Source organism: Calonectris borealis, chromosome 8 (genome assembly GCF_964195595.1).
Source record: "Calonectris borealis chromosome 8, bCalBor7.hap1.2, whole genome shotgun sequence".
In the NCBI taxonomy this organism is placed as follows: Eukaryota; Metazoa; Chordata; class Aves; order Procellariiformes; family Procellariidae; genus Calonectris; species Calonectris borealis.
This window is the reverse complement of record NC_134319.1, coordinates 8,614,956-8,633,920: the sequence shown is the minus strand read 5'-3', so window position 1 is coordinate 8,633,920 and position 18,965 is coordinate 8,614,956. Positions and strand designations below refer to the sequence as shown.

The 18,965-nt window shown below is 35.9% G+C and overlaps 1 protein-coding gene across 3 annotated transcripts in view; it reads right to left on the bottom strand.

Annotated features, from left to right (window-relative positions):
* LOC142084804 (BEN domain-containing protein 5) overlaps positions 1-18,965 on the bottom strand; it is a 971,351-nt gene that overhangs the window by 737,960 nt on the left and 214,426 nt on the right. The gene's annotated exons all lie outside the window — the stretch shown is intronic.

Here is an 18,965-nt window from a genome sequence, read left to right as displayed (position 1 = left end):
AATAAATAAAAAATACAAATATGAGCTTCAAAAATAACGAGGAGTTTCCCACAAAATAGGGCCAGCACTCTGTCAACAAAACACAAATACCCATTACATGGGAGAATGCTTTTCTGTGCTCCTTACACACTTGACACTGAATTCAACAGGAATTTTAGATATGCCGGGAATGAAGACTTAAGCTGTAAATGTGACTGTGAGAAATAAAATGGTGATTCAGATTTCGGGTGTCAGCTGCAAGAGGAGCACACAGCATGTCTCACGAGGGTAAAATACATGGATTAGCACTGCCCTAGTTCTGGTTCATTAGGGATTTCCTTGGCATAAATCAAAGCAATCTAACTAGTACGCTCTCACCCCAGCTGCTAAGATCCCCAGAGTGGGAAAGCTGAGTCATTCGCTCTCTGCGATAGCACCGATTACAAACTTGGCCACCAAAGACTCCCCAAAATGGGGACCTTCTTTCCTCAGGTGACAATTACAGCACAGCACGCAGAACCTGTCCACACCACAAACTCAGATCAATATCTGTAGATAAATAATCCATTCACATCAAGTAGCATTTGTGCTTTCTTTACATATAAAAGCAGTTTAATAGTATTGTAAGTTTGTCTATACCATGGCAACTTTTATGAAACACTGACATAAAGATGTCACCAGGAAGATTTTTCCCTACTAAAAAATGCCCATCTTCCAAACATGTATGGCAGTCAGGTACCCTTTGTTGGAGAGAACAATTCCTTTTCTCACATTGTTCCTCACAGCTCATATTTTAAGACTTTTTTCCCTTAAGTAATTGACTGAAATGCCTATAGGGAAAAAAAACCAACCTTGCAGGATAGATTAAAATTTTGTCCAAGTTTGTAACTCTATTACCCTAACCATAAACCAGATTACATGATATTTTACTAGAACACTGACAATTCTAAAACCTATTAAAAATATGAACAAATCAATAAAGATAAAGCTGAATTATACATATAAGGAACATTTTCTTTATTGAACAATTCTTATAGATCGTTTTGAAATAACATTGTTCTAGGCATTTGCTTGGATGATCTTATTGCTAAGTTTTAACGTGATAACTATAGTAGTTTTGCATTATGTCCTTACCAACAGCAAACAAGGAGAAAAATTGAAAGACATTCAGATATAAACATATATGAAGACTTCTGTAAATAGCTTCAGGGTTTTAATCACATTAACAGCATGTTTATTATTTAAAAAACTCTGCTAAAATGCAGCTGGGAAAAGGAAGAGTGTCTTACTACAAACATAACCACTGGTAACAATGTTGAACTACTATAGTTACTTACTTTTGCTGAGAAGACTTGTGTTACTTATTAGAATAGATAAAAAATGATGATCCTTCATATCTGCACGAAATGTAAACCTGAGAAATGATCTGCTAAATTTAAAAGATCTGTTTCAATGTTTCTAAAAATATTTTCTTTGCAGTTCATACATTTCTCTATATAAATACAAGATTAGCAGAGTAAATTATAGTTCAAAACCAGGGCAGCTCTTATCCCAAGAATTCAGTATTGCTGAATTCAACTGGGTTTTAAGATTTATTTTAACCTTGATAGATGTTTAAGTGAGCTAACATGGTTATTTCAGCACCAGAATGTGTTATGGCAGACTTCATTGTAATATGTATACATGATTTTCCCAAAGAAATATACCATTGCATATACAGATTTTTCTTATGAAAAAGCCAGGTCAGTTCAGTTCTCTTTGCTGCTTTCACCCCTGGGACGACTTCTCACAATAAGAATTGTCAGTGCCTTTTTTATAATGGCAGATCTCAGGTTTGATTCTGGCAGCTTTTGATCTCTTGATGGCCCAAAAGCTTTCAAATACAGAACAATCTGATGCTTCTTTGGCATCCTGCAGTGTGCCTAAACCTCAAAAGCAAGTTTTAGTCCCAGAAGTGAATTACTGAAGCAGTGTAAACAAAACACAAACATCAGAAAATGATGAATATCTCAAATAAAATATCTTTGTCAGACAGATGACAACTTCAGATCACTTGAAAAGCATTTGTAGAAACTCTGCAATCTGCAAACAAACTTCTGTTTTACAACATAAAACTAAAAAGTACATGAAAATAATGAATTATTAAAAGCTCAAATATTCTTTTTTGACACCCATATAAAAATACAAATATATCCATTCTTTTAAACATTTAGTCCCTGTAAAAAAAGATTCCTGCATGTTTCTACATCACAGAAATGCATATAACTACCTAGTTACAGCGTAACTGTCAGTAAATGGGATACAAGAGCTTCACTGAAAATTGTAGCTCTCACATCTGATTTATTGAAAAAGAACAGAATAAATGAGAGACAAAATATTTGATATCATTTAAAAGAAATAACTTTTGATGAGTATGTGACAATGATAGTTATTTTATCCCTAGAAACCTCTTCTTGGATAGACTACATTGATTAGGTAAGATTTCTAGACAAATGCAGAATACAATTGTCCTAAATTTCAAATGGGAGAATGTCTAGCTTTTTTCTCTATTAATATGTTAATCTTTAACTCTTAGCAAAGCTTAAAGTTTTCTTCTTTCATGCAATGAGGGGAACAGAAGGAAGAGAGGAGGGAGAGGGAAGGAACCACACTAGGCTACCTAAGGTGGTGTGGGGTTTTTTAATTTTAGCACCAAGATACAATAAAACTGACTTGTCAATTTTCAGTTTTATGTCTCTTAGTGCTGCTTTAAGGTTGCAGTGGATGCCATAAAATACTAGATCTATGCCTCAGTCTATTAGGCATCATACGTTACTTTTTTTAAGCAAACTGGAAACAGGGATAAAATGTTGTAGACTAGTAGGCTTGATACTGTAACCTTTTTATATTGGCTATGACTACACTAACATAAAGATAGTTGCTATAATATCATTACTGGGAATCAAGGCACTTCAAAAATGTCTGTTCCTTATCCCAATCTATAGTGGAGTTAAATTAGCAATGAAGCACTGTATTGGTAACACATCCATTAATCAAAAAAAAAAAAAAAAGCACAACAGAAATGTGAGAAACATTTGGAAACAATTCAAAGAGATTGGGGAATGACAGCAGAGGATTTGCCAGCCTAATCAAATTCCTTGTTCCTAACCTTTAAATACCTGCGTGTACAGTACAAGGCCCCATTCTGACTAAATTTGTGCTGTTAGGTTTACAAATAAACCTGCTAGACCTTTTGCATTATTGATCAGTGATGGCATGCTTAGCCCACACATCCTATTTACATTCCATTTCTTTTACACTTCTAAGATATAATATGTCTTTTACAAAACAAGAGCTCTTTCCATTTAAACCCTGCAGTTTGTGTTCTTCATGCATTTTAATGGTTGTAAGCAATTTAGAAGGTTAGTCTTTGAATAGTAGATAAAACTGGCAATATTTATTGGTAAATAAATGTCTAATTATCATAATTTAGGAACATTTCCAGTATCATGTTTTTTCCAAATAAATAGCTGGAAAATTATCTCCTTTGTATACCAATGCTACCTAAATAAAAACTATGTAACAACTTACATCATTCTAATTTTATAATGAAGAGACTTTGCACCTGTTCTAAACACAATGCAAGAATGTTTTAATTTTTAAAAAAAAATGGGGAGGCATTCAAAGATAGTCAATTCATTCCCATGTTCTGCACTGAGACAGAGTTTGTCCAGTAACAAACTGATTCCACCTATCCAAGGATAATAAAAGGGTAGCTAGTACAGCACCAAAGAGAAATTGAGATTATGTGAGCCAGGTCTTGAAAAATTTCTGTTTCAAGACATGTTAGGAACAATTCTGATTCCTTACACCCGCTTCTGACTGTCTGGAGCAAGAGGATGTAAAGATCAAATCCTCTTTAATATTAGGTGTGATTCAAACCCACACACTTCCTGACCAGAATCATATTACCTTATAAAGTCCTTAAAAAGATCTAGAGAGAAAGTTTTGAAACAGTTCCCCACTTTGCAAATCTGCTCAGAGCATTCATACCACAAGGCAGTTTAAACATCAGTGTTGCTGAAATCAGAAAAGAAAATCATCAGCCACTTCAAGCAGGTCCTGCTTTGACATCAGAAAGTCAATTCACTCAGCTTAGCAGCATTCAATTCTCAACAACATTTTGTTCTGGGTCTCTGTCAAGTTATTCTAGGCTGTGAAATTGTCAGGAATGATGGATGACTATCAGCCTTCTGCTATCTTCTTTCCTTCTCCTTAGAGATTTGTGGCTGCTGACTGCAAAGCAAATTCCTCTTTTCTTTTTTTGCACAACATACCAAATGAACAACAGTAATTATGAGAAAGCCTACACTACAATTATTTTAGCACTTAACTTTGTATTGACATCTGTAAGAGACAGAGCTCTCTAGATTGATTAGCAATGATATAGCTTCCTGCCTTTTACTAATATTGCTGCAGTCATCCTTTACATGCAATTTGCTCAAAAAAAAAACATTTTCTCTCTTAATATTTTAAATTACAAACTGAACTAATTACAGAAAATTTATGAATATAGCATATTATTATTGTACCAGTGTTTCAAACTCTATAGTACTTGTAACATAATCAAAACTGACATAAGAGAATAATTTAATGATATTAAATGGGATTTTATTGGGGAAGATGCTAAAGCTGCATTATTGTTCCAGGTTGAAATCCTTACTCAAACAAATCATGTTTGGCCAGCCAGTTGCAGCCCTGGTCTATATAGGGGAAAATCTTACTGAAAGCAACATTAAACCTATTTGCACATTGACAGAATTTGATGTCAAGTATTTAAACCATGTACTAAAACTAAGTATAGGAAGAAACATCTGGTCTGGAAAAAAAGAACAATTTAGGGAGGAAAAATGCAATAGTGAAAGAAAATAAACTGGGACATCCTTCAACCCCATGCCAATTATAATCCAGTCTCTCATATTCCTATTGTGTTCAGAATAACTGCAAAATTTATCACAAACAATTCTCTAGCAATAACACTACATTAATTAATCTCCATTACTCTCAGCCACATAGCTGCTCTTTTCAATTAGACATCATATCTGCTCAGCTCGGTACACAGGGCTACATATACACAGTTAAATGAAAGTCTATTCCATCTCAGACAGTATGGTCAATCCTGAAAAAGATTCAGTAACTCCAAGGAAATCTATCAGATATCATCATCATTGCCATTAACATTAAATTCAAACAAAATCAAAACAACTCCACTTTTCAAAAATCTTAAATAGAGCATAAACATTTTTCTTCTAACCCATTAATATACCCTGGCCAGACAAAAGGCTTACATTTACCAGGAAATTTTCTTGATCACGTTAGATACATGTCAGGTAGAAATAAATGATTCTCCCTCACAAGTTCTTATTATGAAGCAGGAAACATTTGCAACTTATTGTGGTTTAAAATTTACAAAAGATGAAAGTGGATGTGTTTAAATGGGGTCATATTAACACAGAGATTTCCTCCTTGACCTTTTTTCCTTTAAATGCACTTCTTATGTCAAGTAGTTATGTTCTGTTTCTTTTAAATAGAAAGTGTTTAACTCCCTAGATATTTAATACAAATTTTGCTGGGGTTATTAACTAATTTGCTATTGTCTCAGCATTCTCATGTTTCCCTCAGCTTTACTAATGCATAAGCATTTTATTATGGAATGATGATCATCTGTGAGTAAATCCAAAGGAAAAGAAATAAACTACAGAAAAACAGAAACTTCTGCTTTCTAGAAAAACAAAATCTGGGCTATTATGTCAAAATTCAGCTCAGTGCCTTTGCATGATATTCTGCTACAACCACTGGATTTGTCAGAATATTTTGAAGGTCCTATCATTTGATATGTATTTTTATTTATGTGAAAAGTAAGCTGTCCACTGTACTGAAGTACTCATCAGGAAACCAGGAATGGTTTCAGCTGGTATAAACATTAATTTACTTTCATGCTTCGACCTGTTATGACAGAATTCTGTCATATCACTTACAAAGGGATTAATAAGTGTTTAAGCTGCATGGTTCACTCCCACAAAAAATACCAAAAGGTCAGTTTAATTTTTATGAACTTCAATGTATAAAAGATTACTTCTCTTAGATTTAAAAAAACAAACCAGCAGCTTTCATCTGTGAGCAAAACATGCTCTTCAACACAACATTTGCATACAGACATTTGACCAATTTAATGGTGAATAATACTTTTGTACACCAACAGTAATATTTACTTTATAGAAAAATTTGACTGAAAAAAAATGCAATTCAGCATGAATCGAGGTTGCAGAACTTGGCCCTAGATAGAATTGTTCCCACCTTGGTCAAAAAAAGTACTTTCAAAACATCAGGTCAATACCAGGTCAAAGACTATCAAGCTATTTAATCTAGAGATCTGTAATATATGAAGTCAAATTTTACATTGAAGGTAGCTAATCATTGGGACCGTATTATCATAATTAATCCTTAATCAGATAAATTAACTCGCTGGTATGTTAAAAAAATTTTCAATCTTTTTCTGCAGTAGAAAAATGAATATAACCTCTCCTAGGAAATGTCCTAAATGTCTCCCTCAAAAAGTCATTAGCTGGAATCTGCAGTATATGGTAACTTAATGTCAGAAAAAGAGGTAATAGACGTTAACAGTCCCATAATGAGATGAAATGCAATTTAAACGGTAATGTCATTACCTAAAAATAAATAAACCTTTTCTGCTTTACCTTTTAGACTTAGCTTCGGCCTATTTGTTTTATCTCCATTTAGGTTTCAACTTTAATCATATCTCTGAAGCTTTTACACAGAAGAACTGCAGTAGCAACTGGGTTTGTCTACGATATTTGCCTGCTTGTAGCTGTTTACTCTGAAATTTCTCATTTGCTGCCAACTACAAGGCAGTGTCCAAAGTCATAGAGCAGAGATAAGGGTTTAAATCCCACTATCAAGGGAATCACCTTCTCACCAGAGAAGTTTGAACCATATTTAATTAAATATTCATTTACTTCCAATGCATTATTTTCTTTTTCTTATACCAATAGTAAGATCCAGATATCTGTATAAATAAATGTTGCATAAATCCTTTATATCATTATATAACATGATTCTAATATTATTATCTTCCAACTTGTAGGAATGCAGAATTTTCATTGGTAATTGTGTTTTCTTAAAAATGTATATCTGTCTGAAAACAGATCTTATGTATGTATATCAGCCTATATTGTATTAAAAAATGAGAGGAAAGGAGAGAGAAAAAGAAAATGCATATCCTCTTTCATGCATGTAATCAATTAAATACTGATAATTAAAATCTGCAACAAGACTGAGTTTACAAGGTATTTCCAAAAACAAAAGCAAAACCCCTACCACTCCACAAGACATTTATGCACAAGCGACTGTATAAACAAGACTGTCTTCCAAGGAAACCATATGAAACTCAAACAAAGCCAGATTAACTCCAATTTCCCCAAAATCTCAAGTACAGCATATTTTCCCTCTAACTCATTAATATGCTCCGGCCAGAAAAAAGGCTCACATTTACCAGGAGTTTTTCTTTATTATATTCTATGTAACATACATACCCCTTATATTAGGTAGAAATTAATGCTTCTTCCTCACAAGTTCCCTTTATGAAGCAGAAAATATTTGCAACTTACTGTAGTTTTAAATTTGCAAGATGAGAGTTGGTGCCTTTAGAAAAGGTCATCTTTTCTCTGTCATTCTGCACCTCTCTCCAAATTATTTTTTAATATCAGAAAGAGAACATTTTCTATGTTAAATAACTATTAGCATGTCAAAGTTAATTATAACATCTTGGAAGCTGTGTTGTTCTACTCCACTCTACCATGTTTCAGTTACTCTTTGGCACCATTTTGCACAAGTACCTTGCTTGGGACTTGTTGAATCATGTTCATAAAAACAAATGAGGAGTGACAACTACAATAATAAGGACAGCTAGAATATTAGTATGTGAAGAGCAATGCCACATTAGTAGAAATGGAGGTCACAGTTTTGGGTACACAGAACTTGTAAGGTTTTCTACACATGGGGAAGTAAGAGGCTACCCTGTTGGCTAGCAACCTGGGGGAGACACAAGAAGAAAACTGTAACACCTAATAATTCAAGTAAACAGCACTTTACTTAGTATGTCATGTTTTTCCCTAAGATGTGCATTTCTACTACTATCAGGTATTAAATTTAGTTACTCTAAGCTTGTATATGTTATTCAAATCAGATTTATGATCATTTTTAAAACTTCATAATCCATCTTTTCTTTTAATAAATCCATAAAGCCCTTTACATGCATTACTGAATAAGCTATTCTTTCTCTTGATGTATTTGAAGATAAAAACAGATATAAATTCTACAGATTTTAAGAAATTGAGAAAAAAAAGATTTCAAGATTGACAATTTCCTAGTTGAAAACTCCAAAAATATGCATGAAAATCTACAGGCTATGGTAATTTTCTTTTCTGAAATCAAATACTTGTTACTGAATATAACCCTTTTCCTTCCTTTCCGTTCTATCAGGATTTGTTTTCAGACGAGTTACATTTTTGACAGAACTTGTTGCAAATATGTTGTTGCAACCTACCCTTTAATTAAGGCATTATGTCAAAGTTGAGCAATGATCATATTTGAGACAGCTTCAGAAACAGAAAAAGTTTTCAAGCATTGTAACAGAAACCTAGGTAACATTTAACAAACTCTGAATCATGCCCATCTTTTTTATTCTCAAAGAATTATAAGATTAAAACTGCGTAATCTTCACTTACCCACAACAGAAAAATTTTATAGATGGAACATTTTTTAAGATCCTTTCTACTACAGGATATAAAGATAATTATCCCATGGACATGTCTCATCATTTTCATGTTTCAAACGCTGACCAACTGAGATATCAATAATATTGCAAGAAAAAATTATCAGGACTCCTTTACATGCCTATAAGTAATGATTATTTTGCTATATTATGCAGAATATTATGAAAAGGGCAATAACTGAAAGCAAATATTTATTCTTGTTTTCTGTTAGTCTGCAGTCAGACTGGTGCCTCTGTAAGTTAATACTAGCATTATCAGCTGCAAAGGATAACACACTCTCAAAGTTCAAAACATTTGGTCACACTCTACCTTTTATATTACCAGATATTTCCAAGACACTTTCACTTTCTTCTTGAAAGTAATCAAATAACTATATAGGGATGAAAAAGTATTAAAAACATTTGATATTGTTGTTTTGAAATATCAGTAGCCATAGAGAAGAATATACCTTTTCAACAAAGCTTTTAATAATTTTTTCCCTAGCTGAAGAACATTTTTGGCAATAAATGTTTCCTCTCCAGATGTATTGTTTTAGCTAGGTTGAACCTTGAAAGACAACACTATTTTCTTTCACAATCAAGAGACCTATCTGAATGACTATGGATAACGCGGTTTGCTGCAGTCACCTTATCATTTGTCATACTTTCGTATTTCTTAGCAACAAAAAAAATTGAAAGAGTTCTGGTTTTGGAAGCTCCGCTAGGATTGTATCTACGATCCACACTGTTTCTACTTTGGCTTTCATCTCACAGTCCCTGCTTGCCATTACACTATTGAGGAGCATGACAAGGTCTTAAGGAAGCAGGACGAGATGCCACACTTGCTGGGCCCTCCTGTAAGTCTGCAAAACATGACACAGGTTCACACTGCAGTCTCCATTCCTCCTCCACATTCATTTCACTCCACAACGCGCTGACCCACACCACACAGCTCTCATTTCTACACTTCTGTGATGCTGTGATGCAGCCCACACTAGAGACCAGCCAAGCTCAGGTAAGGTCCATACTGTAACCTCTGTCAGCAGCCATCCCAGCCCCTATTGCCATCCAGTTTCTCAGGAAATTGCTAAAATCATGAGACAGAGCTATGAGAAAGTCTGTAGAAAGGTGAAATTACAGAGGGACACCAACATGGAAAGGTATAACAAAGTAAAACAAACAAACAAACAAAAACAGGGTTTAGTCAGGAGTACTCTGGTCACTGGCTGAGCTGAGAGCCAAGAGCTGCTCAGTCGTTGGAGGTGTGTGCATCCATGCCCATGTTGGGGCAGGTGGAAGATGGCAACTCAGCAACACCAAGGAGGAGCTCCAACAGGCCACAAAGGCTTTTGCAGAGATTTTGCTAGCCAGCAAAGACCCTTCTAGGTAGCGAGCATGCTAATGCTTAGCCTTGCAGCTCATTAAATCCCAACTATTTTTTGCGTGTGTTGGACAATAGTTACTTTATCCTTTTAGGCTGTGTATGTGCTGCTTGCAGAGTTGATTTGTGCAAAGCTAAAGATGCTGGAACAAAAGGGGAAGTAACAATACTACAATGACCCTCATGTAGGTTTTAAGTGTTTGTATACCACTGTGGTGTGTGACATATTTCTGTGCCTTGCACGCATTCCTGTGCTTAGAAAGCATCGGTTCTGTGGATCACATCCCACACGGGGTGTTTTCATCCTAGCCAGCCAGCAAGAGAAGCGGCCAACATTCAGCATCCCTGGCTCTGGCCTCAAATTGCCTCTGTGAGACAAAGGGCGTCAGGTAAGGCCCCTGCTTTTCAGCAGGAGAGGGCAAGCTGAAGAGAGGTGGAAAATTAAGTAGGTAAAATAATCCAGCCTTATTCTGCAGCATGCCCAAACATCTCACAATCATTTCAAACATATTGACACTCCCAACAGTGAAAGCTCGCCATGTTCCCTACACCATATCCCCTTGAAAAACCTCACCAACCCTGTCAGCTCTCCCAGGGGCAACAAAATTCAATTTTGCCTACGCTGCTGAGAAGACTTAAGCTGGCTCTGATATGAATAATAAGCAATGATCCCATTGGACTAAGCATTGTACAGAGATGTAACAATGACTTGGTCCCTGCCACAAAAGCTTACAAGCTAATTAATGAAAAAATAGGTTTAGTCATATCTGTAAAACAATGTAAAGATGTAAATGGGAGTCCCACGGTGAGTGGTCCAGCATTGTATGAAGTGCTGCAAAACTTTTAGTCCAAAAAGGCAGGACTTGGGCTCATTCCTAAATTACCTTAAAAATACTTTCCTAAAGCTATCCAGAAGCAGGGAGAGGGGAAACGTGTGAAAGGGACATGTTGTAATTACAGATGTCTCTGTGTTACAGTCTGGTTTTTATTCCCGTTAACTCAGTCTGTTGTTCTTGCCCTAATCTTGGTATTCAAGCGCTCTGTGATTCTTCCCCTTTGCTACAAAATCAGCATGATCACGGTGAAGTATTCCTCCTTTATGACTTTTAACAACTTAACAATATGAAAAGCATATAATCCAATACAGCGTTATATCCTCCCAGGTCTACAAACAGGTAGAGGTGCGAACTCTGCACTTTTTATCTCCCTGATGTTACTATTATTAACTGTTTCACTGTGGATAATTTTAGCACAAACACCCAGCAAATTTACCTTATAGTCAAAAAACAACTTTACATCTTTCAAGCCATGAAGAATCCAGCTTCCTCAATGCTTCCTCAGCCCCAGCAACTTTTTTTAATACTTTTTAAATTAACTGTTTGGCAAATCTGCAGCAGCATGAAAACAGACTATTAAATTCAATGAAATATAAACAGCTCGAGGTGCTACTAAGAAAAAGGATGTACAATGACACTTTAAACGGTGGCTTCCAGTCTGGGTGAAAATACCAGTTCCAGTGTTATTCCCAGTGGTAAGGCGTTTTAAGTACAGTGGCACGAAGCCTGTAGGATTCATTTGCAGAAGCCTCCACAAGCGTTTTCTCAAGGGTTTACACCTATCTGCCTGTATGGTTTACAGTGTGGGAAATTCCCAGGGCCATACCTAGCATCTCATTCTTTTTATTACAGATTCTGTATGGCTGCAGGCTCAAGAGTATCATTGCTATGAGTATCAGGAGGCCTGAGGAAAAGCTCCTTGAATAAACCCGGGTAAAACTCTGTCTAGACAAGAGAAGCGAGGCAGTTTGATTCACACAGTACTGGGGTCCAAGAGGAGGAGGGGTGAAACCCAACTGTACATCGAGAGTCCTGCCTACAGATTTCTGCCTGCACCCAGCATCAAAAGCAAGATTTTCGTGCTCTGTCAGGTGATTCTTTGTTAATTCTTCTTAATTCTTAGTTTAGCCATCCCGTTCCCGTTGGGACAGTCTCTCTTTTTTCATACAAGCTTTAAAATAGTACTAAAATTTCAGACAAAGCAATCTGGCTTTCTGGAGAGCACATTAAAAATATCAGATAATGAAAACACATGCAGTTGGAACGGGATTACATTAGATCAGTTTTAAACTGTAATCTTCACAATGCAAATCATACGGGGTGACCACAACACTACTCACAGAGAAGACTGTATGAAAAGAAGGTGTCTAAATGCAGAAAATTAAGTATGCCAGTCTATTATTTCTATCCATAAGGGAAACACTGTTTTTAATTTTTCATCTACATTAATTAGAAAGACAAATATAAAAAAATAAATAACATCATGAAGAGGATGTTACTAGAAAAAAAAAAGTCATTATTCATGAACTAGTCACTAAACTGGGATTCTCTTTGCACATTGTCCAGTCTTACCTTTTTTTTTTCCTTCACAAATCAAAACTGGAAAAAAAACAGATACGAGTAATCCTAAATAACGTAAGGGTTTGTAAGTGTAACAAAGTTACAGAAAAATATGCACTAAATGACTTTGCAGATGCAAGAAGAAATGAGAAAATTTACAGTATTCAACATATCTCAAAACTCTTCATTACTTATTTGCTGTAGTTGGTCTAGCAGATATACAGTAACATGCAACATAATGTTTCTAAATGGATCTCTGAACTTAGTGTCTATTTCAACTTTAAAAATTGAAACCACTGAACACTGACTTCTATTTCTGAAATTTCTATTTATCCTCTAATAGCATATTTTTAGGTTATTTGGAAACTCATAGATTATATTATTCTTATTTGACTCTTTCTCTTGTCCCATATATAAATTTCAGCAAAATGCATAATGTACTATACATTTATCTAGAAACATATTCAGAAATATTTGGGGAAGGTGGTCCTTTTAAACCTCTGGAAATTCCTGCTGTTCTTTATGTCTGGAGTCCTCTGAATTTGTTTTCTGTTCTCAGAATATTTTTGATTAGCAGGACTGAATTGTTTAAAATTATTATTGTGGTGGAGAACAGTTTCTGTGTTTCCAAATGCTTTTATCTCCTGTTTGTTTTCCAAAACTTTCAGGTTCTGTTCTATTAATTTTTCTCTGCCTGGATGCACAGCTAACTGCAACATAAATCATCTAAAGACATGGATTTATCACATCTGGAAGATTATCTTCAGTACTGTCTATGAGGTAAAACCTTTACTTTTTCATCCACCTATACTTCCCATTTCCCCATTTTATTTGGCACATTTAAACTCGATGCAAAATATACTTTCTACTTAGTCATGAAATAACTGTGACAGGATATGACAGCTGTGCAAAATGGAGAAGACGACCTTTAAAAGGTTCACAAAACAGGATACTAGGACTCTGAGACACTGCTAGTACATGCACTGCCAAGCAAGAGTCGATTAATCAAGACACTATTGCAGGAAAAATGTTTTCTCAAATTTGTGACGCAGAGCTGAGGCTGGTTTGTCACTGGGCACTATTGAAGGAGCAGTGTTCAGTCCCATCTTTCAGCCCTGATTCTGACACTGATGCATTTTGTAACCTTGTGGCAAACCATACGACCTCTGTGAACCCCACTTTTCATCTGCAAAACAAAAATAGTAGCACTAACTTGTCTTCCCAGGTTGTTATTATTAGTCTTAACTAATTAATATCTGTAAAATGCTGCTATCATCAAATGAAACATTATTTATAAATGCAATTACTCTTATATCCCTGATAATGGATAAACAGGAAAGAGAATCAAAAGAGAGGGAAGAGCAGCTTCATTGCCAATGCATCAGCTTTCTCCTGTTGCTTTCATTAGTCCTTCCTGCTTTAACCACTCTCTTTTTTGGAAAAAACTGTATCTTGATAAAGTTGGAAGTATATTTGCAAATGAAGTGGCATACGATACTGTGCAATGATCAAGTGGAAAGCTCCGAATAAGTGCTAAGGTGAAAGAGCATCCAACCACAGGCAGTGCAACGGGGTTTTATTCCTAATAATATTATAGCCAGGTGAAAAATATGCGGCTTAGATCCAAAATCCTGCAAGGCTTTCTCAGTCTGGGACTTCAGGACTAGTAGCATAACAGCAGATGCAGCTCTGGTTTGTATCCTACTGGCTCATTTCAAAGAGCCCTCTCACACCACAGGTACTCAAGTAGAAAAAAAGTTGAAATGTGTGTTAAATATCAGAAAGTATAAAGACTGACATTTATCTGAAAGTATTTTTAATAATGGCTGCACTTTTTCACAAAGACTATTCTCAATAACACCTGCCTCCTTCTGTTATCTGGAGGAGGCATTTCTATGACTCTAGTGTGAAAAAGGGAAAAAAAATAAAAAATTGAGCAAGCCTACATGTGCTGCTAAAGAAAATGGTTTCTGAATTAAAACAAATCTGACATGCATTTTTAAAGTTTGCTCTGCCTAGATAGGTTTAAAATATAAGCAGCTTTGCCAGCAAATAAGCAAGTAAACAACAGAGGAGGGCATGATAAGGAAAGGACCAAGTCAACACATGCCTCGGAAAATGAGAGCCTACAATTAAGAAATAAGATAACACCAGGAGGCTTATCCCCATTTCAGTCACAGATGTGTCTATATGATTTATATGTGAGAAACAATATCAAAACAAACCAAATCAAAACAGTCTTCACATTTATGGGGCTGAGAGTTTGTACTTTTCTTCAGTTACACAGTGATAATTAAGAGAAGACATTTGAAACACCCACTTCAAAAACTGAACATACTTAATATAGGGTAAGATAATGCAAAACTTAGTAAAGATGTCAGCTCAGTCTAAAATCATAATTACTGTGTACAACTTGCTCCTGAGGGGCTTTCCCAGTAGAAATAATTGCATTACTTCAAGTTCCTTTTATTAAAAAAAATTACAGATAGGCATAACATGTAATTTTGCAAACAAAAAATGGTGTTTTCCTTTTATTTCCAAATTTTATATTTCCCTGACAAAATGCTGCAGACTGCAGGGAAAACAGTAGCGTTCAGCTTGGAGTAAACTTTAACACTTTGAATCAGATTATATTTAAATTAAACAGCTGCACAATTAATGATAGAATAAGCAAACTTCCTAATTACCAGAAGTATAACTTTAATTTTTATGATCGTGTTATCTGTAACCCACCAGCTGGACTACTACATTCATTTCTGGCCCTCATCTTATCCAAAAGAAAATTTTGGTTATTCTGAAGAAAAGGATAGTTACAGAAGGGTGACTAAGTGATATATTCAGATTGCAAACACAATAGAAGTTGCGTGTTTTGTTTTTGCATTAAAAATATTACCTAGCCTTCCACAGAGCACGTATCATCACCCCATATCTCTGATCAAACCTAAAATTTTTGATGGAATGATGTATCTTTACAAAAGATACCGGGCTGATTAAAGGCTACAAATAGTGGAGAAGTCCATTATGTTCCTAAGTCAGTTGTTCCAAAAGTTGAATGTGCTCCACTGCTGCAAATGTGTGCTTCCTCTCTATGGTCTGGATTTGTTCCCACTCACTGGATACCCCTATGCCTTTGGTCACTGGTGACCAAAGACATGAGTTGTCCCCAGCCTACGTAAATACTCTTCATGAGTCTGAGCAGTGTTTGGCACAATGGTCTTCAGGTCCTTGAATGCTACAGCAACAAAAGTAATAAATCACAGTAAGCAAGTAAAAATGGCATTTATGGTATTTAGAGTTGTGTGCTGAAAACACTGGTTCCTTCAGTCACTCTCTTCGACTCTCTGTATCCCTCGCTTGCATTATGTTTGGTTTCCTTTAAAATGGAGGGAATAAAAAAACCCCACGTTTCAATCTATTAGTTCCATTAGAAAGAGATTTCCTTTTATTGGCAAAACCTTTTCTCATGGTTAAAAGCATATACTTATAGAGATGTGTAGCACCTACAAAATCATGTGCAACATATTAATACTGGATAGTGACAGAAAAAATAATTTTCTCATTTATCTGTTCACCACAGAGGCTCTTATCAAATGCTGCAAAAGCAACCTCATTCTTTATAGATATTTCCCAAAATTTACAGTCTATCAGTTACAAATCAGCCTTGAGTCTTGATCAACTGGGGGGGGGGGGAAGGGGGATTAAAAAAAACACCTTTACTTTAAAGACTGTATATCCAGCTTTTCCCTTACATTTGGAGTTAGGGAGAAAAGATTCTTTTCTTTTACTTTCAAATGAATCAGCATTTACTCACAGCCTGGTAACTGACCACAGTCACATTTTTCCCTAGTGAGATTTAAACCCTTGAGCCTGCAAAAGAGATTTTTTACCCCTTCTGTTTAGAGTAACAAGGCTGAAAGTGGCGTAGAAATGCAGCAAAAGTACTCACTGCATTTTGTAGTCTCCATGCAATTAAAAAAACCAAACTCTATGTGCTATTAATGTGTTAATAATCCAAGATAAAATTATATAGTGAAGCTTAAAATCATGGCTCTGAGTGCATCCATCAGAAATTTACTGTGCACCAAAATGCAGTTAGCGTGCCCGCGTTTTCTTCTATGCAAGAGGATATGATATTGTCAATCAGCATGAAACTATTTGTAAAACAAAATTTCAAATGGAGCCTCACAACAGCACCTTGGGCTCAAACACCCTTAAGCTTAGGAAGAAACATTTTGTCTTGAAGATTTAATCCAATTGCTACAAGTGGGCTGAGCAAGAAGAATGATCCAAATAAACCTTCCATGTAGGAGGAGTTCATTTTTGGTTTTGAACTCTGGGCTTGTCTTCACAAATTTCACAAATCAGCTGTGAAAACAATTCCATTCACAGTGTGAAGATTTCTAAGCTATTCTATAACTCATTAAGTATCTGTTAAAAGTCAAATCAATTATTTCCTCATAGACACCAAACAAGCTCTAACCACATAACAAATAGAAGAAACACTATTTATTAAGTAACAAGTCTAATTATTTCCTAAGCAATCACATTCTCTTCCCCTTAGAAATACCATTTCCTTTGTTCTGCCAGTCTTCAGCTTCTTCCACACTCATTTTTGTCTTCTTTACAAATTTCTTTGTGGATCGCTGTCTTGTTTGGCTGTAGAAAGTGTCGGAGTAAAAAAAGAGGAGTTTCTCTCAAGCAGCTTTTTCAAGAAAGAGTATTTACACCCACACTTCAGAGCTGGGGAAAACTGCATAGCTCTTCATGTTTCATTTCCTCCCCAGGAACATGTTAGAGTCCCCATCACTGGAGGCTTTCAAGATGCGACTGGACAGGGTGCTACATAATCTCATCTAAGCTCCCTTTCCCACAAAAGGGTTCTCACAAGGTCCTTCCAACCTGGGCTATTCTATGATTTTGTATTTTGAATGAAGAGAATTTGTCTTCCTCCAAGCAGTAAGCCCCATGGCTTCTAAAATGCGTGCCAACTCTGTAAGAAAATTGAAAACAACCGGGTAATTGAAATGGTGATGGAGAAGGACGTTATCTCTGGATGACCTCTGTGCATCAGGCCACTGAGCCTATGTGGAGCCTTGCCATTGTTCGGTAGATATTATTTGATAAAATGATGATGACAGCTTTACTTTCTTTATCACAATCTTCCTCTCCTATTCCATCTTCATTTCGAGTATTCAGCACTATATTTTATTAAGCATAACCTGATTACATGAAGACACTGTGATGATATTACTATTGACTAGGATATTAGAATAACCTTGAAAAACATAATTCTTTTATAATATTAAACAATTCTATTAATATTTTTGACCTTTGCTCCCTGTTATCACTACCCTCCATGGACTCTGTAATACAAAAGTAGAAACTAAACAAAAGTGATAAAGTGCAGTCTACATGTATAGTTACAAAAATATATAAATACTCAATATATACATATTTCTATATATGTACATATGCATGTTCACATACAACTATATGCACAAACTACCTCTGCTCTTCAGTCCTGAAGGTCAACCTTCAGACAAAGGTCGACCATTCAAAGGTCAGCAAAGTCCGAACATTAAGCATCAGGTGGTAATCAATGCTGTTCATGTCTGAAGAAGAACAGAGAGGTTTCCTCATAGGTGGCAAGCAAAATACCCATGCTCCACTGCCTGACCTATTCTGCCTTCCACAGCCACTACATGAGCTAAATTGCTCACCAGAGAGAGAGAAGCAGCATCACCTAAAACAGTGCTACAACCTTGACATCATGAAGTCCCATTTTTACCTCTCAGCTATGGATTCCCTCCAGAAGGCCCAGCTGAGTGGACCAACTCCATGCAAGCACAGTCCAGCCCTAACCTTCTTCCCCACGGTCATTGCATACACTTGAAAATCATTCATAAACTTAAGAAACAATCTACAATGGGGAAGGCTGATTTAGCAGTAGAAGAGAAATAAGAGACATATAATATGTGCAACAGAGATGTGCAAATAATTGATTTCCCAGCCAGATAGCTGAACGAAAAGTAGGTTAGAAGATCTGTTGTTTTCAAAGTAGATTTTCTTTAGCCTTAAGAAACAAACTAACTAACTAAAATCTATGAGATGTTGGCCCTAGAACTCGGGAAATCTCAGGAAAATCTCCATTGGATATCTCCACTGCTCTGAAGACAAACAGGGAACAGATTCCAAATTTTCCTTCCACCTCTCAGCTGAGTGTCTAAGCTGCTAGGCTAGAGGCTATTTGCAGATGTGAATCCTCTCAGCCATTATTTTGCATTTCTAATGTCACAATAACCCTTACGATGTCTTCTCTGAATGTATCCTTGCTCAGATCATAGCTGTTCAAGAAACTGTTGCAAAGTTTGTTCTCCGAGTCAGCTACCTTGACCGT